Source organism: Coregonus lavaretus (assembly GCF_964263955.1).
Source record: "Coregonus lavaretus genome assembly, chromosome: 22".
In the NCBI taxonomy this organism is placed as follows: domain Eukaryota; kingdom Metazoa; phylum Chordata; class Actinopteri; order Salmoniformes; family Salmonidae; genus Coregonus; species Coregonus lavaretus.
Window position 1 is genome coordinate 24094306 of NC_140009.1, and position 27663 is coordinate 24121968.

The window sequence follows — 27663 nt, forward strand, 5'->3', positions numbered from 1 at the left end:
CTCCTCCCTCTCTTCCCTCTCCTCCCTCTCTTTCCTCTCCTCCCTCTCTCACCTCTCTTCCCTCTCTTCCTTCTCCTCCCTCTCCTCCCTCTCTCACCTCTCCTCCCTCTCTTCCCTCTCTTCCCTCTCCTCCCTCTCCTCTCTGTCTTCCCTCTCCTCCCTCTCTTTCCTCTCCTCCCTCTCTTCCCTCTCCTCCCTCTCTTCCCTCTCTTCCCTCTCCTCCCTCTCTTCCCTCTCCTCCCTCTCCTCCCTCTCCTCCCTCTCTTCCCTCTCCTCTCTGTCTTCCCTCTCCTCCCTCTCTTTCCTCTCCTCCCTCTCTCACCTCTCTTCCCTCTCTTCCCTCTCCTCCCTTTCCTCCCTCTCTCACCTCTCCTCCCTCTCTTCCCTCTCCTCCCTCTCTTCCCTCTCCTCCCTCTCTTTCCTCTCCTCCCTCTCTCACCTCTCTTCCCTCTCTTCCTTCTCCTCCCTCTCCTCCCTCTCTCACCTCTCCTCCCTCTCTTCCCTCTCTTCCCTCTCCTCCCTCTCTTCCCTCTCCTCTCTGTCTTCCCTCTCCTCCCTCTCTTCCCTCTCCTCCCTCTCTTCCCTCTCTTCCCTCTCCTCCCTCTCTTCCCTCTCCTCTCTGTCTTCCCTCTCCTCCCTCTCTTTCCTCTCCTCCCTCTCTTCCCTCTCCTCCCTCTCTTCCCTCTCTTCCCTCTCTTCCCTCAGCCAGTAGATTCAAGTGATTTCAACAGCAATGCATTATGCAAATGAGCGCTGCCATAGAAATGTTGTAATAATATTGCCAAATTGTTAACAGTAATCATGTTTAAGGAGGGGAGGGAAATAAAACAACAGTATTCATTACCCAGAGATCCCTAATCCGATAAACCCAAATCATTTACTTTGCAATGGCAAAGGAAATGTTTTCTACTGAATACAAAGGAGGTGATAACATGCCACTGCCGTCTTTCCCTGTTAAAATGGAGATAAAGAGGCATTTATCACTTATATTGTGTCTTTCTACTTGCAGATAATTAATTGCAGGAGATAATTTGATATTTTTGTCTGTTCATTTTTCTCTCTTTCTCTCTCTAAAATGTGGCTGCGTCTTCTCTCTCCTCTCCCTTCTCTCTGACTGTGAGTCTGTGAGACAATGTCTGCTGCGCTGCAGGTAGATTGGTTGCTGCTCTAGATGGATGCTCAGATTAAAAGAGGGAATGAGAGAGGAGAGAATCAAACTATACTAGTCAATAATACCACTTCCATTCTGCCTCACCAATAGGGAGAGTAATGTTATTACACTGACTCACACACTCCATTGACTATATTTCTAATATGTTTATTCTGTGTACTACATTGTCAGTTATTGATAGAGGGAGAAGACACAGACACACACAAGCATCTCTCTCTCTCTCTCTCTCTCTCTCTCTCTCTCTCATCTCTCTCTCTCCTCTCTCTCTCTCTCTCTCTCTCTCTCTCTCTCTCTCTCTCTCTCTCTCTCTCTCTCTCTCTCTCTCTCTCTCTCTCTCTCTCTCTCTCTCTCTCTTTGTGGATCTCTGTAATCTGAGGGAAATATGTGTCTCTAATATGGTCTTACATTTGGCAGGAGGTTAGGAAGTGCAGCTCAGTTTCCACCTCATTTTGTGGGCAGTGTGCACATAGCCTGTCTGCCTACGGCGGCCTTTCTCAATAGCAAGGCTATGCTCACTGAGTCTGTACATAGTCAAAGCTTTCCTTAAGTTTGGGTCAGTCACAGTGTCAGGTATTCTGCCACTGTGTACTCTCTGTTTAGGGCCAAATGGCATTCTAGTTTGCTCTGTTTTTTTTGTTAATTATTTCCAATGTGTCAAGTAATTCTCTTTTTGTTTTCTCATGATTTGGTTGGGTCTAATTGTGTTGTTGTCCTGGGGCTCTGTGGGGTCTGTTTGTCTCTCTCTCTCTCTCTCTCTCTCTCTCTCTCTCTCTCTCTCTCTCTCTCTCTCTCTCTCTCTCTCTCTCTCTCTCTCTCTCTCTCTCTCTCTCTCTCTCTCTCTCTCACTCTCTCACACACACACACACACACACCTACACACACACACGCACACACAAAGGGGCTAGGGTGGGAGAGTTAGGATGGGACTTGGAGGCAGTTTGTCTGCCCCATGGCATCAATAGACTTTCCGCCTGGAAGCCCAACAGACACTAGGGGAGGCGGGGCAAGGGGAGATGGTGTCAGACATGACAGTGTGCATAGAGACTCTCCAACTTTTAAGCAGGACTTTGTCCAATTAGGAGGTTAAACAAAGGGGCTTGACTGAGGGTGGCTGGCCTCATTCAGATAGATAGAGAGAGAGAGAGAGAGAGAGAGAGAGAGAGAGAGAGAGAGAGAGAGAGAGAGAGAGAGAGAGAGAGAGAGAGAGAGAGAGAGAGAGAGAGACAAAGAGACATAGAGAGGGAGAGAGCCCACAGGAAACACTTCAAGTGCCTCTGTGCTCTCTATATCCACTCAGCTTCCTCTCATCTGCACTTTCCTCTCTAAACTCTGCTCTCAATCCCTCTCAGTCCATGCATTCCATACAACTCCAATCTAGCACAGCTGTCTGTTTAGTCACAAATCCATAAATTCAAACATACAGAATATGAGAGGTCTATCCATTTGGGGGTTAGCATACACTCTTAGAAAAAAGAGTTCCAAAGGGTTCTTCGACTGTCCCCATAGGAGAACCCTTTTTGGTTCCAGGTGGAACTCTTTTTGGTTCCATGTAGAACAATCTGGGGAAAGGGTTCTACATGGAAACAAAAAGAGTTCTACCTGGAACCAAAATGGTTCTACCTGGAACCAAAAAGGGTTCTTCGAAGGGTTCTCCTATGGGGACAGCCGAATAACCCTTTTAGGTTATAAATAGCATGTTTTCTTCTAAGAGTGTAGTGTTTGTATTAGACCTGATTGATGTGTCCCTGGTTGGTGTGTCAGATGGCTGTGTGGTTACATGCAGCCAGGCCAGAGGGCATGGTGGGGAGGCCTGCCCAGCCCAGCAGTGGAGGCAATATTAGAGAGGCAGGCCTGGGTCAGACTCAAACCAATGTCACACTTTCAGGACCTCAAGTCACATGCCATCCAATAATCAGTTATCCTTCCGTCACTCAACTTCTTTCCTTCCTAATCCCTCTCTCTCTGTCTATGTCTCTCTGCCCATTGTCTGGGCGTAAAGCCGCTGGCACACACGCTGGCACCCAGACACACGACCAGCGGGCTCAGTGGGCTGTTTGGCTTGGCACAGGAGTGCATGGGGAGTGTCCTACTCTTCTCGCCTCCCTCTGTCCTGCCTTTTGTCTCAGGTTGCGGTCTCCAGAATGGGCAGATGGTCTTTGAGGAAGGGGGGCTACTAGGGGTCTCCCTCTCTGTCTGTATAACTGTCAGTCTGTCCATTCAGCTTTACTGCATGCCAACAGAAGGAGTTACTATCAGCAAGACATGTCAGCTGCCACTGAAGTGTTCATGTCATGGACAGAGTATGTTGTTGTGTTTCATTCATACCATGCGTGCCTAGACAGTGTTGTGTTGTGTTGTGTGTGTGTGTGTGTGTGTGTGTGTGTGTGTGTGTGTGTGTGTGTGTGTGTGTGTGTGTGTGTGTGTGTGTAATATGATTACATGCAGATGGTCACATAGTAAGTCTGTGATGTGTTCTGGCACACACATTGCATGTCATAGCAGAGTTGACAGTGGGGTGGTCACCAGAGCTAAATGCATTAACAACTCTTAATGACGTAGGAATCAGGAGGCCAGAGGAGGAGTGAGAGAGGGTGCAGACATTTTCCATTGAAGAGGAAGTGGACATTCTAGGGTGAGTTTGGTGGGTAACACAGCCACCTCCGTGACAGGCCTTAGACCCTGTGTGTGAGAAAGATTAAATAGGGCACTAGGTTTATTGGCATTACAGTCAAACGCATAAGCCCATCCAATAGCAGAAGCTTTCCATCTCCTCCTCTTGGGGTTAAAATGTACCATTCACACCATGCTGAGAAATCCTATGCAGAACACTATAGGGGCATGGGATATGTAGTGGTATGGCCCTATAGGGGTATGGCCCTGTAGTCAAACCACCGACATCTGAGTATCTGAACACAATACATCCATCTCCCAAAGCCATATTGCAATTTAGCATTTCACCAAGTAGCATCAGCAACACAATGCTATCTTCACAGTTTCTCCATATTGATCCAGGTTTTAACATGGAGATGGCGGAACGTTCACTGGAAAACAATTAACCTTGCATGTGACTTTCAGAGTCTCTTTAAGCTGGGCTTTTAGAGATGTTTAATCCACCCTTTCAAATGTATCAGAGCACTAACTATTATCCATTCATTTCAGTGCTTTCAAATGGGCTTTAATCTGCTGGATTAACCCCTGTGTTATGTTTCATCAAAGGAGTGGCAAACCCATTGCTGCTCTCTTGCCGCTCCTCGCTATCCCACATTAAACAGAGGAGAAGCACAATGAAGAGGCGTGAGAGGATGGATGAATGTAGGGCAGGCAGAGAGGGACATGGAGCCCAAAACACATCACACTACTGACTGAGGATACAGATGAATGGAGAGATGGATGTGGAGAGGAGGAGGGAAGACAGGTGTGTTGAGGATATGAGGATATGTGGATATGTGGATATGTGTGTGTGGGTGTGTGGGTGTGTATGTGTGTGAGTGAGAAAGTGAGTGAGTGAGAGAGAGAGAGAGAGAGAGAGAGAGAGAGAGAGAGAGAGAGAGAGAGAGAGAGAGAGAGAGAGAGAGAGAGAGAGAGAGAGAGAGAGAGAGAGAGAGAGAGAGAGAGAGAGAGAGAGAGAGAGAGAGAGAGAGAGAGAGAGAGAGAGAGAGAGAGAGAGAGAGCAAGAGCCTGTGTTGATGTCATAGGTCATAAGCTGCACTGTTCAACCCCTCAGAGAACTTCCTATTTCCCAGAATGCAGAGAGTCAATGATCAGTCAACACAATGGGCACTACAGACTACAGCACTGATAAGCCATAAAACCACTGCCTACGTTTACATGAGAACCTATAGAGTTGAGAAAACTGTCATTCTAGAGAAATCCCTCAGTTTGAGACATGGTGTAGATTAGATCCTCAACATAATGGTTGTATACATTCTGAGCAGCCTGAATGTCGTAATACACTAACACACACATTAACACTTGCATACACTCACAGTCACACACAGACACACAGACACACACTCCCTGTTTTTGACCGCTTCTCACCCCACAGCACAAAGGGCCCCTCTGTGATATCAAAGCCAAAACAACTCGTGCTTGGCTCAGATGGTGACCAGGAGTGGCCCAATTCTCTTTCCCTCCACAGACACACATACACACCCTCAGCTCCACACACAGCTGTACAGCCCCATGCAGTCCCACAGCTGCCTACTGACAGGCCTGAGTGGACTAATCCCAGTCAGAGAGGGAGGGGGTGGGAGGGGAGCATGGAGCTGACACCTGAGACACACATATGGATATTGTAGACACACACATATGTATGTAGACATGCATGAAGACACACAGACAACCGGAGAGATTCAGGGACTGACTCTCACACACATACAGACTAAATCAGATGCACTTACTGTGACCATGCATTAAAGGTCCAATGCAGACGTTTTTATCTAAATATCAATTCATTTCTGGGTAACAATTAAGTACCTTACTGTGATTGTTTTCAATTAAAATGGTCAAAAATAAACCAAAATAACTTATTAGCATAGAGCAATTTCTCAAGAATTTTGATAGGACTGTCTGGGAGTGATCTGAGTGGGGAGGGGAAAACTGAAAACTAGCTGTTATTGGCAGAGAGTTTTGGAACTTTCTTATTGGTCTCTTAACTAATTTACCATCTGGTGATGTCACCAGGCAGGCCAATGCTCCATACCACTAAAACAGGCTGAGATTTCAGGCGGACTTTTCAAACAGCTCTTACACTAAAAGGACATTATCATAATTTTCACAATTTCACAGTATTATTCCAACCTCCTAGTGGAAATATATATAAAACACAGGAAAATAAAACACACATTTTTGACTGCATTTGGCATGTAGCCATTTACACTCCGTACCCATATACGGGTTGAAAATTGCAAATTTGGGCAGTAATAAGCACCTAAATTGGAACGTTACCGAAATTTACCGTCCAACCCCATTCCCTTTTCCCGAGATAAATAACTGTGAGAAACCGGTAAATTATTATAAATTATTTCTATCAACAGCATGAGAGGAAATGATATGTGATGTCTAAATCTGGCTTCTCAATGGCCTTCTCTCTGCCATCTGCATGATCAATCATCAACGCTCAGGGTGGGGACAGACAGCCCATCTCAGTATGGAGCGCAGTTCACGATGCATGTACCATCTCATCATGGCAAAGCATTTTCTAGTGACAGGTAGGCCTACATTTTCTGTAGAATGCTCGTCTAATTTACACATCTCCATCTGGCTTTCGGGGGTCACCTTATGTTGTAATTGTAAAGTCTTTTTAGTTTTTTTTTGCAGCTGCAGAGTTTTAAAACAGTCTATCACTGAATATCGTTGCTTTAAATCAGTGCATATGCGAGCACTCTATTGCAATGTTTCTCTCTCTCCATCAATTCCATTCAAATTGCATCCAAAATAGATAGTCCTGTTCAATATTTATATATGTAGATGTCCTAACCTACCTCTTTCAGGTAATAAATGCAATGCAGTATTAGCCATATATTTAGGTAATGAATGATGTGTTATGCATAAGCTTCTAACTTATAGCCTCTCTCTCTTGCTCAATACGCACCTGCTCTCCACTGGCCTCTCTCCTTAAAAAAATGCTTCCTAGCTCTTGGAGTCCCATGAAAAGCTAGACTAGAATAGCTTGCTGGACATTTTTTTTGTTGCATTTCTTATACTAATAGACTGAATGTTAAATACAGCAGCCAATTTAACTCACGGGGAGTTTGAATGAAGAGAGAACGCGTGATGGTGGTAGGTTATAGCAGTTCTTTATTCAGACCCGTCACCCATAACAATTCAATCTTGGAGAAGAGAAGTGAAAGCCGTCTGCATCTTATTCTAATATTATTCAAACATGTCATTACAATGATGAAGATAAGGACAACACAACTTATTTCATTTAACTGTTGAAAGTGAGGAAGGAATGAAGCTGGTTGAGAGAATGTCTAGAGTGTTCAAAGCTGTCATCAAGGCAAAGGGTGGCTATTTTGAAGAATCTCAAATATAAAATATATTTGGATTTGTTTAACCCTTTTTTGGTCACTACATGATTCCATATGTGTTATTTCATAGTTTTGATGTCTTCACTATTATTCTAAAATGTAGAAAATAGTAAAAATAAAGAAAAACCCTTGAATGATTAGGTGTGTCCAAACCTTTGACTGGTACTGTATGTGTCAGCCTACTAATTATAAACATTTAAATAGGCCCTATTATATTTCAAAATTAAAATCAAATTTGCTAGCCTATAATTGTAACTTTGTAGCCCACATGTACGGCATCAACATCACATGTTCTCTCATGGTTCGCTTCATGGTTTAAAGGAGGTGCGTAATTCCAGTCCATATAATACAGTATAATACAATACAGTACAGTAATATAGTCCACACTCAAAAATATTAGCTTACTGGAGCTTGTTTCATTTATTTACCCAAGAGAGGATTGCCACATCTATGGGCTTTTATGTTTTTCTGTTGCAATTTGAATGCACAGAGATACCGTGATGAGATCCTGAGGCCCATTGTCGTGCCATTCATCCACCGCCATCACCTTATGTTTCAGCATGATAATGCACGGTCCCATGTCGCAAGGATCTGTACACAACTCCTGGAAGCTGAAAATGTCCCAGTTCTTCCATGGCCTGCATGTCATCCATTGAGCACGTTTGGGATGCTGTGGATCAATGTGTATGACAGCGTGTTCCAGTTCCCGCCAATATCCAGCAACTTCACACAGCCATTGAAGAGGAGTGGGAATACATTCCACAGGCCACAATCAACAGCCTGATCAACTCTATGCGGAGGATATGGACCTCTGTAGCTCAATTGGTAGAGCATGGCGCTTGTAACGCCAGGGTAGTGGGTTCGATCCCCGGGACCACCCCTACGTAAAAATGTATGCACACATGACTGTAAGTCGCTTTGGATAAAAGCGTCTGCTAAATGGCATTATATTATATATATATATATGTGTGTCGCGCTACATGAGGCAAATGGTGGTCACACCAGATACTGACTGGTTTTCTGATCCAAGCCCCTACTTTTTTGGGTGGGTGTCTGTGACAAACAGATGCATGAAATCCATAGATTAGAGCCTAATGAATTTATTTCAATTGACTGATTTCCTTATATGAACTGTAACTCAGTAAAATCTTTGAAATTGTTGGATGTTGCGTTTATATTTTTGTTCAGTATACAGTATATGCTGTATTGGATAACGGGACAATCATTTGGGCTTTTCTGGGCTTGGGCTCATAAAATGTCTTTAATGTATGGCTCATCAGGCTCAGGTAGCATCAGACTTGCATTTTCATGCCGATCAAAGCTCTAATCAAATCCAAACATATTAATATGCTTTATATGCTTTAGAATGACACTTCCAGTTTGGGCGGGAAATACCGGGTTACCCGGGAGAAAAGTGATTTATTCTCGGCATGAAACATTTGGGAAAATACCGGGAAAATATTCAACCCTATTGGCTGTACAGTAACATGCTATACATTACGTCAGAGCTCTGGCTCTGCGCTTCACAGCGCTGTATGGGTTTTGACTGACAGCCGTTATGAACCTATCCCTCCCGGTAATGGGGCAACTTTTGCAAATGTTTTGTTTTCTTAGTGAGGAAAATGCTCTAAATTAAGTGTATGTATTTTGAAAGATGAGACGTTGAAGAATATAATAAATATCACTTTGATATCATAAAAGCAAGCCAAACACAGTCCAAATGTGTACTTCTATGCGCACCAAAATTATCATCTGTTTCTCTGAATTGCTTTGTGAAAGCCTGTAAGATCTTATTTTATAACTTAGCTAGTCATGTTGGCAATAGAACAAGCTTTCAAATCATGCCCACCTGAACCAGATTACGATTTATAATGGGCCGTTTTTGGATTGCATAAACAACAACAGTTATTGTGTGATGGCGGAGATGCAGGATCTAGTTCCCCGATGGCACAGCAGGAGAGCTCAAAAAAGTACCTGATAGTTGAAGAGTCAATAAAGTCATTAAGTGTCATAAAACATTTCAATTTAGCCCTTCCATATAGGCCAATTCCCACGAGTGTAAAGGGTTAACATGGTGGCCAACCATGATTAATTCACAAACACTGCAGGCAAACAATCTGTACACTACATTTACAAACTAGCCATGTGAATATTCACAGACAGGTAAAATAGGTGGCAAGTGCGATTCGATATGAAACAGGGACTGGGGAGTACATTAATTGATCTTGTGAACTGTGGGGTATCAAGTCAAGTCAAGTTTATAATCTGTGTGTGTTTGTGTACTGTATGGGCACATGTAGCTCTGATGTGGTCGTGTATATTGTTGCTGTCTGGAGGAGGGCCATTGGGGAATCAGAGGGCCTCCATCTGTCAGCGTGCTGGCCAGACTCAGGCATGCATGGCCAGACTCAGCCCTGCATGGCCAGACTCAGCCCTGCATGGCCAGACTCAGCCCTGCATGGCCACACTCAGCCCTGCATGGCCAGACTCAGCCCTGCATGGCCACACTCAGCCCTGCATGGCCAGACTCAGCCCTGCATGGCCAGACTCAGTCCTGCATGGCCAGACTCAGCCCTGCATGGCCAGACTCAGCCCTGCATGGCCAGACTCAGCCCTGCATGGCCAGACTCAATCCTGCATGCTCCACAGAGAGAGGAGGGGTGTTGATCCTAACTCAGCCCAGAGAGAGAGAGAGGGGAGGTTGGGTGGCTCAGTCTCAACCCCCCCTTTCCTCTCCAACCAAATCAAACCACAACCCATAAACTCCCCACATTGTGGGGCCCACACAGAACAGAACCACCCCCACGTTAAGACTGTGGCCCACCATGTGAGCTCAGGGTGGCCCAGATGGGAGGAGCAGAGCAGAGAGGAGAGGAAGGGGGCTCTATACAGTACTCTACATTCCCCCCAGCCACCCCCCTCACCCCCTATCCTACCCCCCACATGACTGGGCTGTGTCAGGAAGCCTGCCAAGTCTCTTTACGCTTCAATTAAGCAGAGAAGAGGCCACAGCATAGCCCCGCCGTCCGCCTAAGTCCCCATGCCTGCTCTGACTCGCTCTCCTCCTCTCCACAAAGCACAGAACAACACAACACAACACAGGGAGATTACACTCACCGCACCAGTCGCTTGCCTTTCCGCTGTAATGCATTGTTCCCCCCACAATGGAACCAAAAGCCTGGGGAGTAAAGCCTTGTTTGGTGGGGAGGGGGGAGGGGGGAGGAGAGAGGGGAGCTGAAAACGCTTGTTCTTTTAGCCATGGAGAGGCTGAGAGTGGCACTGTGATATCAGGCTCAGTAATCTAACGCCTTCAGTGTCTCAGGAACAATAGAGCTTCTTGGCACATACAGGGCCAACAGATGGGAGAATTACACTACCTCTGGTTATCTTTAAGTTTGTTCTCTTCACCCAGTTTCTCTCTCTTCTTCTCCCTCACTCTCTCTCTCTCTCTCTCTGTTGCAGAGGAATGCTAAATCAGCCAGCCCTCCTCCAGTGCTGTGGAAAAACTTTGAAAGATGAAAAAAAGCCTCAGCCAGCAAAGGCTACCGTTTATGGACGTGTTTTGAATGTCTCCAGGCTGTGTCTTTTGACACAAAGAGCAGAGCAGAGTAGGACAGAACAGAACAGAACAGAACAGAGCAGAACAGAACAGAGCAGAACAGGGCAGAACAGAGCAGAACAGAGCAGAACAGAGCAGAACAGAACAGAGCAGAACAGAACAGAACAGAGCAGAACAGAGCAGAACAGAACAGAGCAGAACAGAGCAGAGCAGAACAGAGCAGAACAGAGCAGAACAGAACACAGCAGAACAGAGCAGAACAGAACACAGCAGAACAGAGCAGAACAGAACACAGCAGAACAGACCAGAACAGAGCAGAGCAGAACAGAACACAGCAGAGCAGAGCAGAACAGAGCAACACACTCTCTCTCCTTTCCATCCAATCGAGAGGCAATTAATCCTCACACCAGGCAGCCAGGCAGGCAGGCAGAGCAGATCAAAGGCCAGAGCTAGTTGAAAGTGTGGAGGTGAAGGGAGCTGTGTGAACTGCACGACCTTTAGCTCCACCTGATACCTAACACTGTGGAAAACCATCAACAGACAGACAGACACTAACTTATGGACTGACATTCAAATAGACTGATTGGACCAGAGCTGAGGGGAGGTTGGAAACAACTTAAAGGCAGGCTCACTGAGAGTTTTAGTGTGTGTGTGTGTGTGTGTGTGTGTGTGTGTGTGTGTTGTGTGTGTGTGTGTGTGTGGACATGTTTTACTATACCAGAAGTCCCCAAAAGAATAGTAAATGAACAAACATTTGACAAACTGGGGACATTTTGTTAGTCCCCACAAGTTAAAATTATATTTCTACGGGGTTTGGGGTTAAGGTTAGAATTAGTGTTAGGGTTAGAATTAGGTTTAGGGTTAGGGTTAGGAGCTAGGGTTAGGGTTAGGGTTATGGTTAGGGTGTCACGGATTCAGCCGAGGCTGCTCCTCCTCCTTGCTCGGGCAGGCTTCGGCGTTCGTCGTCCCCGGAGTACTAGCTGCTGCCGATCGATGTTTCGGTGTTTGTCTAGTTTAGTCTTTATTGTTTACACCTGTTCCCCATTATGTTTGATTGTATTCCTTATATTTACCCCTGTCTCTCATTTGGAATTTGTGTGTTATTGTTTATTGTTACGTGTGTCGTTGGTGAGCGGGTTAGTACCTCCCTGTGTGGAGGTTTTCTGTGTTGTGTTCTTTATTTCGTTTAGTAAAGTACGTCTCTTAGAGTTCTGTGTCCTGCGCCTGACTTCTTCCACCGCATTACACTGACATTCGTGACAGAATAACACACCACGACATGGAGTCAGCAGGAGCGGCGGTGCCAACGGGATCACTGGAGGAGCGCGTTTTACAACAGGCGGCTATGATCCAGGATCTTGGCACCGCCATGGAAGGGGTGATGAACACTTTGAGGCGATGGGAAAGAGGAGGTTTGCCCACACCTCCTCCAATGATACCACCACCATCAGCCATACCCATCGTTTCACCTCTGGAGTCCAGTGGGATTCGGCTCTCGCTCCCGAGGGCTTATGATGGCACCGCGGCCGGGTGTCAGGGTTTCCTGCTCCAAGTGGAACTCTACCTGGCAACCATCCACCCGGCGCCCTCGGGATACGAGAGCGTGTCCGCCCTCATCTCCTGTCTGTCCGGCAAGGCACTGGAGTGGGCCAACGCCGAGTGGGGGGGAATAGATGCCGCTACAGTAAACTATGCAGAGTTCACCCGCCGCTTCAGGGCAGTGTTCGATCATCCCCCAGATGGGAAGGCGGCGGGTGAGCGTCTGTTCCACCTCAGACAGGGGAAGAGGAGCGCGCAGGAGTTCGCACTGGATTTCCGGACTCTGGCTGCCAATGCGGGATGGAATGAGAGGGCCCTCATCGACCACTAGAGGTGCAGCCTAAGGGAGGACGTTCGTCGAGAGTTGGCCTGCAGGGACACCAACCTAAGTTTCGATCAGCTGGTGGACATGTCGATTCGCCTAGATACCCTGTTGGCTACCCGCGGGCGTCCGGAGTTGGGGCCGTCCATTCCATCCCCCAGCACTTCCGAGCCGAGCCCTATGGAGCTCGGGGGTGCTGGTGCTAGGGAGACCAGGAGAGAGACCAGGAGAGAGACCAGGAGAGAGGCCGTCCCCTGCACCAACTGTGGCCGCAGAGGACACACTGCGGTTCGGTGCTGGGGAGGGTCTCCTAGGAATCGAGGCAGTACGCAATGTACTGATGAGTCAATCCAGGTGAGTAAGCACCCAACTCACCCAGAGCTCTCTGTTGTACATATGTGTATTAAAGTTGTGTTTCCCGAGGTTTCTTCCCAGCATAAGGCGCTAGTAGATTCAGGTGCAGCTGGGAATTTTATCGATCGCCGGTTCACATATAAGTTAGGGATCCCTATTGTACCAGTTGATGTGCCCTTCCCCATCCATGCCTTAGATAGCCGCCCTTTGGGGTCGGGATTGATTAGGGAGGTCACAGCGCCACTTAAGATGAAGACGCAGAAGGGCCATGAGGAGATTATACAGTTGTATTTGATTGACTCTCCTGCGTTTCCCGTGGTGTTGGGGCTTCCCTGGTTAACATCTCATGACCCTAACATTTCATGGCAACAGAGGGCTCTCAAGGGATGGTCTGATAAGTGTGTCGGGCGGTGTGTAGGTGTTTCCGTAGGGGCAACGACGGTGGAAAGTCCGAACCAAATTCCCACAATGCACATTCCTCGTGAGTATGCCGATTTGGCACTCGCCTTCTGTAAAAAGAAGGCGACTCAATTACCACCTCATCGACAGGGGGATTGTGCGATAGACCTCCAGGTAGGCGCTGCGCGTCCTCGTAGTCATGTGTATCCTCTGTCTCAGGAGGAGACGGCAGCTATGGAGACATACGTCACCGAATCTCTGAGACAGGGATACATACGGCCGTCCACTTCCCCTGCGTCCTCAAGTTTCTTTTTTGTGAAGAAGAAGGATGGGGGTTTACGCCCGTGTATTGATTACCGTGGTCTCAATCAGATTACAATTAAATACAGCTATCCTCTCCCTCTGATTGCTAGTATGACGGAGTCATTACACGGGGCGCGATTCTTCACAAAACTCAGGAGCGCTTACAACCTGGTGTGCATTAGGGAAGGAGATGAGTGGAAGACAGCATTCAGTACCACCTCGGGTCACTATGAGTACCTCGTCATGCCATACGGCTTAATGAATGCTCCTTCAGTCTTCCAATCATTTGTGGACGAGATTTTCCGGGATTTGCATGGACAGGGTGTAGTGCTGTATATTGATGACATTCTAATATACTCCGCTACACGAACCAAGCATGTGTCCCTGGTACGTCGGGTGCTGGGTAGACTGTTGGAGCATGACCTGTATGTGAAGGCGGAGAAATGTCTGTTTTTCCAGGAGTCCATCTCCTTCCTGGGAAATCGGTTGTCCGCGTCAGGGGTGGAGATGGAGATTGACCGCGTTTCAGCCGTGCGTAATTGGCAGACTCCCACTACGGTGAAGGAGGTGCAGCGGTCTTTGGGTTTTGCCAATTACTACCGGAGGTTTATCCGGGGTTTTGGACAGGTAGCAGCTCCCATCACCTCCCTGCTAAAGGGGGGCCCGGTGCGTCTGCAGTGGTCGGCTGAGGCGTACAGGGCATTTAGACATCTGAAGGACCTGTTCACCTTGGTTCCGGTGCTGGCACATCCGGATCCCTCTTTGGCGTTCCAAGTGGAGGTGGATGCATCCGAGGCAGGGATCGGTGCTATACTGTCTCAGCGCTCGGGCACGCCTCCAAAACTCTGCCCCTGTGCTTTCTATTCTAAGAAGCTCAGTCCGGCGGAAGGCAATTATGACGTGGGGGACAGGGAGCTGCTAGCGGTGGTTCAAGCCCTGAAGGTGTGGAGACATTGGCTTGAGGGGGCTAAACACCTTTTTCTCATTCTGACTGACCATCGTAGGTGGTCCATGTTTCTTGCCCGGTCTGTATTTAAGCTCACTTATATACCAGGGTCACAGAACGCTAAGGCAGACGCCCTGTCCCTACGATATGACACAGAGGAGAGGTCCATTGAGCCCACTCCCATACTTCCGGAGTCTTGTCTAGTGGCACCGGTGGTGTGGGAGGTCGAAGCGGAGATCGAGCGGGCGTAACGTGCCGACCCTACTCCCCCAGAGTGTCCAGAGGGGCGGAGGTACGTGCCGCTCGAGGTCCGTGATCGACTGATATATTGGGCTCACACGTCACCCTCCTCTGGTCATCCTGGTATTGGTCGGACAGTGCACTGCCTTAGCGGGAAGTACTGGTGGCCCACCTTAGCTAGGGACGTGAGGGTTTACGTTTCTTCCTGCTCGGTGTGCGACCAGTGTAAGGCGCCTAGACACCTGCCGAGAGGGAAGTTACAACCTCTACCCGTTCCACAACGGCCGTGGTATCACCTATCGGTGGATTTTATCACGGACCTTCCCCCCTCCCAGGGGAATACCACAATCTTGGTCATTGTGGATCGGTTTTCTAAGGCCTGCCGTCTCATTCCTATGCCAGGTCTTCCTACAGCCCTACAAACGGCCGACGCCCTGTTTACTCACGTTTTCCGGCACTACGGGGTGCCTGAGGATATACTGTCTGATCGGGGTCCCCAGTTCACCTCTAGAGTTTGGAGGGCGTTTATGGAACGTTTGGGGGTCTCGATTAGCCTTACCTCGGGTTTTCACCCTGAGAGTAATGGGCAGGTGGAGAGAGTAAACCAGGATGTGGGTAGGTTTATGAGGTCCTATTGCCAGGACCGGCAGGAGGAGTGGTCGGGGTATATCCCCTGGGCAGAGATAGCCCAAAACTCACTCCGCCACTCCTCTACTAATCTTACGCCTTTTCAGTGTGTGTTGGGTTATCAGCCGGTCCTGGCACCCTGGCATCAGAGCCAGATCGAAGCTCCTGCGGTGGATGAGTGGTTTCGGCGCTCGGAGGAAACATGGAACGCTGCGCATGTCCATCTGCAGCGGGCTATCAGACGGCAAAAGGCAAGCGCCGATCGCCACCGCAGTGAGGGTCCGGTTTATGCACCGGGAGATTGGGTCTGGCTCTCGACCCGAAACCTGCCCCTTCGCCTGCCCTGCCGGAAGCTGGGTCGGCGGTTTGTGGGGCCATTTAAAGTCCTGAGGAGATTGAACGAGGTATGTTATAGGTTACAACTGCCCATTAATTACCGAATTAACCCCTCGTTCCATGTGTCTCTCCTCAGGCCGGTGGTAGCTGGTCCAATCCAGGAGAATGAGATACGAGAGGCTCCTCTGCCCCCACTAGACATCGAGGGGGCTCCGGCGTACTCAGTCCGTTCCATCGTGGATTCGAGGCGTCGGATGGGGGGTCTGCAGTATCTCGTGGAGTGGGAGAGGTATGGTCCGGAGGAACTCCCTGTTGAGGGATTTCCACCGGAGTCATCCGACTCGCCCTGCTCCGCGTCCTCCTGGCCGTCCCCGAGGCCGGTGTCGGCCAAGGGAGGGGGGGGGGTACTGTCACGGATTCAGCCGAGGCTGCTCCTCCTCCTTGCTCGGGCAGGCTTCGGCGTTCGTCGTCCCCGGAGTACTAGCTGTTGCCGATCGATGTTTCGGTGTTTGTCTAGTTTAGTCTTTATTGTTTACACCTGTTCCCCATTATGTTTGATTGTATTCCCTATATTTACCCCTGTCTCTCATTTGGAATTTGTGTGTTATTGTTTATTGTTACGTGTGTCGTTGGTGAGCGGGTTAGTTCTTCCCTGTGTGGAGGTTTTCTGTGTTGTGTTCTTTATTTCGTTTAGTAAAGTACGTCTCTTAGAGTTCTGTGTCCTGCGCCTGACTTCTTCCACCGCATTACACTGACATTCGTGACATAGGGTTAGGTTATAGGATTTTGAATGGGACTGAATTGTGTGTCCCCACAAGGTTAGTTATACAAGACTGTGTGTGCATGCGTGTGCGTGTATGTGTGTGTTCAAGTGCCCCAGTGTTCTGATTGCAGAAACTTCTCCAGACATGCGATGCGTACTTGATAATCACACAGCCATGGAGTGGAGAATCTACAGGCTCTTCTCCATCACCAATGGGCTCTAGTCTGCTCTGCTCAGCCCTGACACGTGGATTAGTATATGTGTGTTCAATCATCCTAGCATACCGACATGTCTATGTCTCCCTTGGTGATGGAAACTTCAGGGCTAAGTAAGAAATGAAGACGATACCACTTCAAACTCAACTACAGAAGTCACTGAACCACGTCTAGGACTGCTGTCTGGAACACCATCGATCTGTCTGAGGTTAATAACATGGGAGGGATGCTCTCCTCTCCTGAGTCCAGACTGAATGCTGTCAGACACTGTGTCTGAATACTCACAGGCAGCCTAATGAATAACAGGACAACAATGGGGCCCATTAGGATATAACAGTGTCGCTGTCTGACATATGTATCATGCTATTGTTTGCTGAACCGATTCTCGTAGCAGCATGCTAGCTGAATAGTGAGTGTTACAATGTCACGGGCTGTGGCTGACTGAACACTGAGCTGCACTGTAACACATGTCTGACAAACAGACAGACAGACAGACAGACAGACAGACAGACAGACAGACAGACAGACAGACAGACAGACAGACAGACAGGCAGACAGGCAGACAGGCAGACAGACATAGCTTCTGTGAATAATAGACAGATGGGGCAGATGAGGGGAACAGTTGATGGGGGCTTTAGCTGCAGCTGCTGTCTTCTCTTCCTCTGGAACGGGACACACATACACACAGATGTCTGAAGTTTGGAGGGTGACATCAGGGAGGTACAGTTGTGTGGGGTTAGTAAACCCTTGCTGAAGCAGCAGATGTGCATGGCATCAGGTGGGCACTGCCCTCACATAAAGAGGCCACAGCTGCAACAACACGGTAAGGGGCAGGGCACAGACTCTGGCACTCTGGCACACACACACACACACACACACACACACACACACACACACACACCAAAGTGTACCGCCATGCCAGGGATTAGCCAGTGTGTACAATAGACAACTTGATGTTGGACAATGGCACCTGACATCACTGCAATATGGAGTCCAGAAACATTGTTTGGTGAAAAAGTTCTTCCAGCATCTCAACCATCTTGCTTATGAAAATGTCATTATCCAGTGCGGCTCACTAATTTCAACATCTAGCTCTGCAATCACACCCGGAATCTCTGAAGATTCACCCAGTCCTGCTGAAGGACACCCGAGTAATATACTGAACAAAAATATAAACACAACATGTAAAGTTTTTGTCTCATGTTTCATGAGCTGAAATAAAAGATCCCAGAAATGTTTAAATGGAATTTAAGAATATATACATATATGGACAAAAAATGACAGAGTGGCATGGACTAAGATACAGTAGAATATTATAGAATACAGTATATACATATGAGATGAGTAATGCAAGATAGTGTTCTATTTCTTAAAGTGGCCAGTGATTTCAATAGGCAGCAGCAGCCTCTAGTGTGCTAGTGATGGCTATTTAACAGCCTGATGGCCTTGAGATAGATGCTGTTTTTAATTCTCTCGGTCCCAGCTTTGATGCACCTGCACCTGTGGCTCGGGTGGTTGATGTCCTTGATGATCTTTTTGGCCTTCCTGTGACATCGGGTGCTGTAGGTGTCCTGGAGGGTGGGTAGATTGCCCCCGGTAATGCGTTCGGCAGACCGCACCACCCTCTGGAGAGCCCTGCGGTTGCGGGCGGTGCAGTTGCCATACCAGGCGGTGATACAGCCCGACAGGATGCTCTCAATTGTGCATCTGTAAAAGTGTGTGAGGGTTTTAGTTGCCAAGCCAAATTTCTTCAGCCTCCTGAGGTTGAAGAGGCTCTGTTGCGCATTCTTCACCACACTGTCTGCGTGGGTGGACCATTTAAGTTTGTTAGTGATGTGTACGCCAAATAACTTGAAGCTTTCCACCTTCTCCACTGCGGTCCCGTCGATGTCTCCCAGAGCCCTCACCTCCTCCCTGTAGGCTGTCTCGTCATTGTTCGTAATCAAGCCTACTAAATTTACATTTTACATTTAAGTCATTTAGCAGACGCTCTTATCCAATTGGTGCATTCAACTTAGGATAGCCAGTGGGACAACCACATCTTGATCAAAGTAAGTACACTTCTTCAAACAAGCAGCTGTGAGCAAAGTCAGTGCAATCAGGGACAACTACATCTCGATCACATTAAGTACATTTCTTTAAATAAGTCAGTGCTAGCAGGTGAAATAAGTCAGGTGTTAGTTTAGACAATAAACAGTGGTAGTAAAGGGGGGGTAGAAGGATTACTATTATACTATTCCAGGTATTCCTTAAAGAGGTAGGGTTTCAAGTGTCTCCGGAAGGTGGTCAGTGACTCCGCTGTCCTGGCGTCGTGGGGGAGCTTGTTCCACCATTGGGGTGCCAGAGCAGTGAATAGCTTTGACTGGGCTGAGCGGGAACTGTGCTTCCGTAGAGGTAGGGAGGCTAGCAGGCCAGAGGTGGATGAGCGTAGTGCCCTCGTTTGTGTCATCTGCAAACTTGATGATTGAGTTGGAGGCGTGCTTGGCCATGCAGTCTTGGGTGAACAGGGAGTACAGGAGGGGGCTGAGTATGCATCCTTGTGGGGCCCCAGTGTTGAGGATCAGCGAAGTGGAGATGTTGTTTCCTACCTTCACCACCTGGGGGCGGCCCGTCAGGAAGTCCAGGACCCAGTTGCACAGGGCGGGGTTCAGACCCAGGGCCTCACGCTTAATGATGAGCTTGGAGGGTACTATGGTGTTGAATGGTGAGCTATAGTCAATGAACAGCACTCTTACATAGGTATTCCTCTTGTCCAGATGGGATAGGGCAGTGTGCAGTGTGATGGTGATTGCATCGTCTGTGGATCTATTGGGGCGGTAAGCAAATTGAAGTGGGTCTGGGGTGACAGGTAAGGTAGAGCTGATATGATCCTTGACTAGTCTCTCAAAGCACTTCATGATGACAGAGGTGAGTGCTACGGGGCGATAGTCATTTAGTTCAGTTACCTTTGCTTTATTGGGTTCAGGAGCAATGGTGGCCATCTTGAAGCATGTGGGGACAGCAGACTTGGACTTGGATAGGGAGAGATTGAATATGTCCGTAAACACACCAGCCAGCTGGCCTGCGCATGCTCTGAGGACGTGGCTAGGGATGCCGCCTGGGCCGGCAGCCTTGCGGGGGTTAACATGCTTGAATGTCTTACTAACGTCGGCTGCGGAGAAGGAGAGCCCACAGTCCTTGGTAGTGGGCCGCGTTGGTGGCACTGTGTTATCCTCAAAGCGGGCGAAGAAGGTGTTTAGCTTGTTTAGAAGCGAGACGTCGGTGTCGGCGACGTGGCTGGTTTTCCTTTTGTAGTCCGGGATTGTCTGTAGACCCTGCCACATACGTCTCGTGTCTGAGCCGTTGATTTGCGACTCCACTTTGTCTCTATACTGATGTTTTGCCAGTTTAATTGCCTTGCGGAGTCAGTAGCTACACTGTTTTATATTCTGCCATATTCCCAGTCACCTTTCCATGGTTAAATGTGGTGCTTCACGCTTTCAATTTTGTGCGAATGCTGCCATCTATCCACATTGGGCACAAAATCTCCTATACACTTCCTGATAAACTCAATCACCGCTTCAGTGTATTCGTCAAAATTATTTTCGCAAGATACCCGGAACATATCCCAGTCCGCGTGATCAAAACAATCTTGAAGCGTGGATTCCGATTGGTCAGACCAGCGTTGAATAGTCCTTAGCACGGGTACTTCCTGTTTGAGTTTCTGCCTATAGGAAGGGAGGAGCAAAATGGAGTAGTGGTCAGACTTGCCGAAAGGAGGGCGGGGGAGGGCCTTATAACCATCCCGGAAGTTCGAATTGCAATGGTACAACGGTCAATATGTTGATAGAACTTTGGCTGCATAGTCCTCAAATTTGCTTTGTTAAAATCTATAACCGAATAAAATTATCTTGGGAGATAATACGGTCTGCATTTGATTGTGAGGTATTCTAGGTCGGGTTAACAAAAGGACTTGAGTTCCTGTATGTTACTACAATTACACCATGAGTCGTTAATCATGAAACACACACCTCCGCCCTTCTGCTTCCCAGAGAGATATTTATTTATGTCTGCGGCGATGAACTGAGAACACATCTGGCTGGACCGATTTCGACAGAATATCCCCAGAGAGCCATGTTTCCGTGAAACAAAGTATGTTACAGGCCTTGATGTCTCTCTGGAAAGACATCCTTGCCCTGAGCTCGTCGACCTTGTTATCCAAAGACTGAACATTAGCGAGTAATATACTTGGATGCGGTGGGTGGTGTGCGCGCATCCTAAGTTGAAACAGCAAGCCGCTCCAAGTGCCTCTCCTCCGCCGGTGATGCCCTGGGGAGAGCAAACAAAGGATCTGCTTCGGGAAAGTCGTATTCCTGGTCGTAATGCTGGTGAGTTACCGTCGCTCTGATATCCAATTGTTTTTCCCAGCTGTATGCAATGATACAAAACACTTTCTGAGCTAATAATGTAAAAAATAATACATAAAAAAACAAAATACCGCAAAGTTTCCAAAGAGCTAGTCGCGAGGCCGCCATCTTCGTCGGTGCCAGGTCCATCATATACCTTGTGCCTTTTACTGAGGAGTTGCTTCCATCTGGAGTGGCTTCCATCTGGCCACTCTACCATAAAGTCCTGATTGGTGGAGCAGATGGTTGTCCTTCTGGATGGTTCTCCCATCTCCACAGAGGAACTCTGGAGCTCTGTCAGAATGACCATTGGGTTCTTGGTCACCTCCCTGACCAAGGCCCTCCTCCCCTGATTGCTCAGTTTGGCTGGGCGGCCAGCTCTAGGAAGAGTGTTGGTGGTTCCAAACTTCTTCCATTTAAGAATGATGGAGGCCACTGTGTTCTTGGGGAACTTCAATGCTGCAGAAATGTTTTGGTACCCTTCCCCAGATCTGTGCCTCGACACAATCCTGTCTCGGAGCTCTACGGACAATTCCTTCGACCTCATGACTTGGTTTTTGCTCTGACATGCACTGTCAACTGTGGGACCTTATATAGACAGGTTTGTGCCTTTCCAAATTATATATTCATTTCCCAAAATGTCTAAGAAACCTGTTTCCGCTTTTTCATTATCGGGTATTGTGTGTAGATTAATGAGAAAAAAATGTTTTAGAATAAGGCTGTAACGTAACAAAATGTGGAAAAAGTGAAGGGGTCTGAATACTTTCCTAATGCACTGTATATCAAGTAATACCCCAACCTCACAGAGTACTGTAGCTGTACAGCATCCAGAATCCCTAGCACACCACCATGCCACGCCCCGAGAGTGCAAACACTTGTAGTGTTCTAATTCAGTTCACTCTGCAAGCACTTTATAAAGGCATGGACATTCTACTCTTCCCTTGTTGAGTAGATATAGATAGGACTATATATAGATTTATGTAGAACAGTGGTGGTGGAAGAAGTGTGGGGGAGAGAGAGGGACAGTAGGCCCATGCTTCACATTCCTGCACACACACACACACACACACACACACACACACACACACACACACACACACACACACACACACACACACACACACGCATGCACACACACACAGATACAGAGAGACATGCTATTCCGACAGGGAATTCTCTGGAGGACCGGGGCTGTGGGCAACCAGCCCACCACAGAGGAGAAGGAGTTCAAGGTGACGCGCTACAGAGAACGAGGGAGGGAGGAGAGGAGCGAGTAGAGGGAGAGAATGCTACAGACAGGATGTTAATTCTCCAGCCACTTTCACCACTTGGTGGTAATATCATAGGCAGCTGATATAATAGCCTCTTGAACAGGCTCTCATACAATGAGCCAGCCAGTCGAACTAGTCCTGTCGAACACACTGCCTCGTGCTCATCCTACTGTGAATCAGTGAGAGAAGAGAGAATCAATCTCTTCTCCTAGCTCTATCATCACAACTCCTCTCCTCTCCATCATGTGAAAGTGATCTCATCACATCCCTGATATACCAGATTAACATTGAGACAACGTCTGGCAGCCAGAGCGAACGTTATTTAAACACTCCTCACCATTAGTCTCCTAGCTGACATTTACACATGCTGCCGTACAGTAATCACTGGAGCGCTTCCAATACGCCGACTACATCATCACCGTTTCCAAATGCTATATCGTTAATTAGGATTTACATGGTAAATTACCTTAGATATCATGTGTCTTCATTAGTCTGGTTTCCCAGTGACAGTAAAGCCCCAGATGCAGAAATTACATTAGCATCAGCGCTACGTCAATAAAGGTCTGGTCACTGGGGAGCCTGTGTCCTGTCTGTCCATGTCAGACGGTCCCTGACTAACCTTGCTGTGGCTATCCCTCCATTCATCCCTCTATCTCTCTATCCTGACCCAAGCCAGATACCTGTGGAGGAGGAGAAGTAGTGTTCACTGCCTAGTGCATATAACCAGCCCAGGGAGGGAGAGAGATGGAAGAGAGCGAACCTTGCTCCATAATTTATGAGTTGTTAATTGGAAGTCTCTGCATGTCTCACTGCCTCAAGATTAGCCGTGCCACTGTGACTGAACAGGGCCTAATCAAATCAAATCAAATCAGGCCCAGCCTCACGCCCCTCAGCCCGTCGGCACGGTAACAAGGCCAGCCACCTATGCAGATTGGCCCAGCCGTTCAGTACTGACTTGGGTAGGAGGGAGAGGAGGAGAGGCCTAGCAGGGCAACAAAACATATGGAATCATCCCACGTATACCTTAGATCTCCCTCTCAGAGAAAATGTGTTATTTTTTTATTTCTCTCTCTCTCTTTTGTTTTTGGAGGTGGAAATGGTTTCGAGGGCCGAGAGAGGCTATTTAGCAGGAGCTGTGAGGGTTGAGGGGTGCTTCTCAGGTTCTAAATAGAAGTAGTGTGAGAGAGAGCTTTCCAGGTTTTATGGAGATGTGGGTGTTCCTCTCCTGTGTCTGTTTGAAGCAGCAGCAGCAGCTCTGAAGCTGAGGAATCGTATTAAATGGCAGACAGTGACCCGGTGATCCCAGCTGTGCTGGCTGATACTACAGAGAGGGATCACAACACTAGCAACACAGTTTGAGCACATTCTATATTCCCCACAAACATTCAGATAGACACACACATGCATATGCAAACACTCAAATGTGGGTGCCAACAGAGCCCCATATGAACACTTGTGTGTGGAGGCTTTACCCAGGCACACACACATCATATGGCATGTCCCACACCCCCCTCCAACACTAGACTAGCTGCATTTGAACACGTCCAGCCGCATGCTGCCTCTGTACCTGCTAAGATTTACGCCTGTGATTATATATTCATATAGATGAATCAATAAGGGCCTTGCATCCGCAGCAACGGGAGCACTGGTCAAATTACATCGATAGACTGCAGCTTTACATTTCATTAGGGCACGGTGCACAGTTTAACTCCAAATGAATATAGCAATAAAACAAAACTGCTAGCAATGATCGGGGGCCCTCCACACACTCTACACTCTCCAGACAGAAGCACTGCTCTGCTCCCGCCTGCCTCAGATGTCCCTGACCATCAAGCCACCGTCAACACTACAATTACCAGCCAAACAAACAAATCAACAAACAAAACCAAATCAGGAGAAAATTACATTGATTCTGCCGCATGGAATTGGGACTGCCATTTATACACGGACATAAACAGAGAGGAGAAGCGGTTTGTGATGGCATGGTGGTAGGCGGTGAGACTGCGATGAGAGGGTCTCCTGAAGAGGAGGAGGGGGGGTGATGACTATGCTTCCCTAGCTCCAGCCAGCTCCAGCCAGCTAGCCAACCATCTCTGCTCCTATATCTACAGCCCTGCATCGATCTGTGTGTGATGACACCGGCAGCCTGCGCCCCACCGCCCAGCGCTTGGCCTCCACACAGGAAGACTCGGTGGCAGAGGGGAAATGGGATTCCGGTCATGGGAGGGATATCTTCCGTCTGAGATATGCCCCAGCCTCCACATCCCCCGCCAGCATCCTGCCTGCTATCCTGCTGCAGCCTGCAGACGGACGCCCACAGCACAGCACCGCTTCAAACCACTAGCTAGCTATCGCTACCTCAGGGGTCAGCACCAAGGACTATGGGACTGGGTTTCAGCCGACTTGGCAAAACAGGAGAGACACAGTGTACGTGTGTGTGTCCTACACCTAGACTAGCGTGCGTGAGTGCCTGAATAATGGTTCAGTGTATATCAGTGTGTATGCAGGTGTGCATGCTGGTGTGTATTAATGTGTGGTTGCATTCCATGTTACTCTATTATCCGCCACATAAAATGACCTACAAATAATTGTATACGTTAAACAAAGATACTGTACAATCTACTCACTCTAAGCTTTCAATGGAGCTTCTGACAAAAGCTCTAACCCACCACTTAGGCCCTTCTTATACTGTAGTCAGTGTTAACAGTCTGGAACCATCTGAAAGCCGTCCCACCTAACCATGCTCTCCTCCCCTGTTCTCCCCTGCTCCCCTGTTCTCCCCTCTCCTCCCCTGTTCTCCCCTCTCCTTCCCTGTTCTCCCCTCTCCTCCCCTGTTCTCCCCTCTCCTACCCTCTTCTCCCCTGTTCCCCTGTTCTCCCCTGTTCTCCAGAGCTCTGTGAAAAGCACCAGAGAAGGCACAGTGATGGCTCACAGCACGACAGCACCGGTGATTGACAAACCCGCTACTCCTGTCATCTCAATCACATCCACCCACTCAGCACAGAGGAGTCAGCAATGAGACAGAGCCTTTAGATTCATCCTCATAGCCAGAGGTGAGTAACAGTCAGACACACACTGACACACACACACACACTGAAACACACAGAATCCTCCATCATCCTACCTTCTTAATGCGTCCGCTGCGTGTGCCGGTAAAGGCCACGGTGTGGCCGTGGTATTCGTAGGCCGCCACCGAGGTCATGCCATCGTCTTTGTCCACAAACAGAGGCAGACCCTCGATGGTGCTGGTCCCTCCCAAAGGCTGGTTGAAGTCCTGCCCACAGAAGTTATCATCTATCTGGAGCGGCTGCAGAGAGCGAGAGAGCGAGAGAGAGAGAAGGAGAGAGACAGAGAGAAGGAGAGAGACAGAGAGAGTGAGAGAGAGAATGAGAGAGAGAGAGCGAGAGAGAGAGAGAGAGAGAGAGAGAGAAGGAGAGAGAGAGAGAGAGAGAGAGAATGCGAGAGAGAGAGAGCGAGAGAGCGAGAGAGAGAGAGAGGAGAGAGAGAGAGAGAGAGAGAGATGAGAGAGAGAGAGAGAGAGAGAGAGAAGAGAGAGAGAGAGAGAGAGCGATGAGAGCGAGATGAGAGAGAAGGAGAGAGAAGAGAGAGTGAGAGCGAGAGAGCGAGAGAGCGAGAGAGAGAGAGAGAGAGAGAGAGAGAGAGAGGGAGGATAGAAGGAAGGTTTGAGTGATGGATCGGCCATATTTGCATATCTTCATCATCAAAATAGCAGCATACATACACTCCCACTGGGCAAAAAAAACGGGTTAAATCAATGTTGTTTCCAAGTCATTTTAACAAAAAATTTAATGTGATGACGTTAAATCAAAGTGGAAAAAAGTGATCAACGTAATGGGATTTCCGCTTTTTTTCACCCAACTTTTTACCTACATCCAATGACATGGTGCAATTTTTCTTGATTTCACTACACAAAATGTAAATCAAACTAGATGTTTGAACTGACGTCTGTGCCAGTGGTCTGTCACTGTGTGATAGGCATGTGTGTAGCGGGCCCCAGAAGGTATCTTTCATACGCACTGACATATGTAACCAGAAGGTAATCACTAGCACCTGGATTAGTGTAGTGACCTCCAGCTCTCTAACACGTCACACAACACTAATTAACTGGTGCCAGGATCCCCTCGCCTATTTGAAGATATATCGCTTCCCATAGGAGACAATCAATCACAGACAACACACACACTCTGCCAGCCACTAAGCTCTCTGGGAAGGAAGGATATGTGCATGTGTTATGAGCTGATGTGACCAGAATGGAGGATGGAACGAAGGAACGCCGCTGGATGAATTCTTAAGTCGTCTTGTGTCTCAAGACACAAAGCCACAAACATGCACATTGGTGAATGGAACAGATCTTAAATGTCCACACAACGGAGATGTAGAGACTGATGTACAAATGCAAGTCGGTTGAACAGATGGAATAATTATACAACTTTTGTGAGAGAAGTCTATTAAGTTTACTGTAGTTCTAAACACTACTGGGAAAAACAGTACCAGGTTAAGGGCATTACAATGGCTTTCATTGAGTCCTGATTTACCCCCCCCCCCCCCCCCCCCCCCCCCTTCACATCCTGGACACCAGACGGGACTCATTAGTAGAGACAAGAGCGCTGGCGACCCCCCCGTACCCCCGCTCCTGCCCGCTAACGCCCCTCATATTTCACCCAGCGAGGGGTGCCAGCTCTGCCAAGACCCCAGCCAGGCCAGCTGTGTACAGCAGAGGTCTTCTGAAAGGACAATGCAGGATACCATGTCCTTCTCTGACCCCCCACAATGGAGTTGGGTCTGGAAATAGAGCAGGGGGAGGGGGGTTAGAACTAAACACAGGACATCTGGGGCCAGATAATTATAGGCTGCATCCAGACCTCAGCAAAAGCAAGGCACATTACAGTGCCTTCAGAAAGTATTCAGAACCCTTGACTTCTTCCACATTTTGTTACATTATAGCCTTATTCTAAAATGGACACACAATACCCCATAATGACAAAGCAAAAACAGGTTTTTTGACATTTTAAAGACTCAACATTGAGCTCAGGTGCATCCTGTTTCAATTGATCATCCTTTCTACAACTTGATTGGAGTCCACCTGTCGTAAATTAAATTGAATGGACATGGAAAGGCACACAACTGTCTATAAAAGGTCCCACAGTTGACAGTGCATGTTAGAGCAAAAACCAAGCCAT

General features: G+C 48.0%; 1 pseudogene across 1 annotated transcript in view; it reads right to left on the reverse strand.

Moving 5' to 3' along the window:
• Positions 1–27663, reverse strand: part of LOC311149892 (plexin-A1-like) — a 197961-nt pseudogene that overhangs the window by 136117 nt on the left and 34181 nt on the right. The window contains exon 2 of the transcript in view: positions 25587–25769. The product of the transcript in view is annotated as a plexin-A1-like (transcript). The remainder of the gene's footprint in view (positions 1–25586; positions 25770–27663) is intronic.